This window comes from Nelumbo lutea, chromosome 1, assembly GCF_056320005.1.
Source record: "Nelumbo lutea isolate HS-2025 chromosome 1, American lotus-T2T, whole genome shotgun sequence".
Taxonomy (NCBI): domain Eukaryota; kingdom Viridiplantae; phylum Streptophyta; class Magnoliopsida; order Proteales; family Nelumbonaceae; genus Nelumbo; species Nelumbo lutea.
The window spans coordinates 79,004,024-79,006,555 of record NC_142684.1 but is presented as its reverse complement, the minus strand read 5'-3'; positions in this window follow the sequence as shown (position 1 = coordinate 79,006,555).

Here is a 2,532-nt window from a genome sequence, read left to right as displayed (position 1 = left end):
TAAATATGTAACACTAATTATATATTTATAAAGTAATTAATATTAATATAAAATGATTATATCCAATTAATAATTAACACTATTAAAATACTTATTAATTAACATTCCAAAGTAATAATTATCATCATTAGTTTTAGTAATAATTAATTATAATTACTACTAATAATAATAATATAGTTATATTAATTAATATAATATCATTAATTGTAATTACTCATAATAATATAATTAATTATTTCGTATAAATGTATGAATTATAATTTCTGATAATAATTATAATATAAATAATTAAAATTAAATATTTATTTTCATAATAATTAATCTGAGTTAATACAAATATAAAATGACATTTCTGAATTATTAATGACCATTATGAAAATATTTATTAATTATCATTTCGAATTAATAATGAGCAATATAGTCAGTAATAAATTATGAGTAATTAAGTATTAGCAATAATTATTATAAGAAATTATTTTTCTGAATTAATAATGAGCAATATTATCACTGATTAATTATTATTAGCAATTAAGTAATAGATGTAATTATTATAAGAAATTATTTTCAGTAATTAATTATTATTAGTATGTAATTAATATTAGTAATTAATAGCTGGAATTAATTAATTAGAATTAGTTAGCAGTGATTTATTAGTAATTAACAATAATTATTATTAGTAATTAATAGTTGTAATTAATTAATTAGTTTAGTAGTTAATAGTAATTAAAATCACTGTTTCCTTTTTTAGGAAATGATTGAAAGTGGGAGTTTTCCACTTCTCACAACTCTAGATGGTGGTGGGCTCCACTCTACATGTTAGTGGGCTCTTTTCTTGAACTATCACTACTCAGAATTTGACACATGTCTAGTGGGCTTTGTTCTTGAAGTACCACTAATCAGAATTTTACATGTGTCTATTTTGTTTAAATCTTTGGAATGACAGGTGTCTGAATGTAGCTAAGCTACATGTCTGACTTTAGGAGACCTTGGCCTGAAATCATTATATATATATATATATATATAGATAGATAGATAGATAGATAGATATAGATATAGATATAGATATAGATATAGATAGATAGATAAATAGATAGATAGATAGATAGAACATTTTCAACGGTTATGGTTCTAGATTTTTAAAGTTCTAGTTAGTTCCAGTTTGTTAAAGCTCTAGCGGTTATGATTCCAGATGGTTAAAGTTATGATGAATCACTACTGTATTTATCCCTCTCTTTCGGTGGTTGGAGATGCACTCATTTCTCTCTTCTATTGGTGATTTTGCCTCACCTTTTGTCTGTTGCAGAAGTTTCTTCATTTTCTCCTTTATCCATTGTGAATATTTTGTTCTTTCTAGAGACTTGTATTCTTGCTTTGTATTGTTACCACTTCTCTGTTTTCATACAATGTTTCTGTACTTTCTTACTTGGTCCACTAACCACTACTTTATATTCATACAAGTTTTATAGTTGAATGAAATATGACGTTTTGCCTTAAAAAAATGGCCCATCAAATTTTTGCCCAATTAATTTAACTTTTTTTATATGACCAAAATCAAGGCAATTATGCAAGTATCCACTTTATGATAGTATTATACATAGACATGCCTTGCCTTACCTAAGGTCTAACACATGAGCATGCATGAAGGTAACAATTCATCATATTACCACGCAAAAATGAAAAAGGTGGTGGGTGAGAAATTCTCACAACTATCTCATGCATGTTTGCTTATAAGGCCGTGGTGTAAACAAGATTAAGGCTTTGTTTGGGAGTACTTATTTGAAAAATATATAAGCACTTATGAGCAGTTGGTGAAAAAACACTTATTTTAAATAGGGGTAATATAGGTATTTCCAAAATGAATAAGCCCAAAATTTAAGTGTTTATTGGTGTGGTCTTGGCCCAAAATAAGTGTCTATTCAAATAAGCACTTATTTTTAAGTACTCTCAAATTTGGCTTAAATTGATCATCCATGTTAATATAAGTATACATCTTTTACTTCCTTAGGTAATTTCTGTAACCCTTGTCTCTCTATGTATATTCGTTTGATAGAACTCTAAAATGTTTTATATATGAACTTTGGCACTTATAGCATATAATACCCTTAAAACAATCAACACTATGGTTCCAATAGCTTAGTTTGGAAAGAGTACTATTGTTGCCAAGGATGGGGCCGAGGGAAAAAAGGTAAATCTACTTCCTTAGCTGAGGCCGATGTGTCCAACCTAAGAATAAAGAGTACGTTAGAGGCCCCGAGAGTTACCCCAAGAGGGAGACTCCGATGGTCAAGTTAGTCGAGTGCTTCAAAGGGGTCAGATCAAGCTTGAGACGAGGGCTCAGACAAGGTCACTTGAGAGCAAGAAAGCTAGATAGGAATAAAGAGCAAGATGCCTTTGCCTGGAGCTAAGCACCCCTATTTATACTTGACCTTGCCTTGGAGTGGTTAGAGGTTGTTGGGAATGAATGACCAGGATCTCATTCGATTGGTGCCATGTGGCACAATCTTGGGCCCTGTGATATGCGCCTATATCACT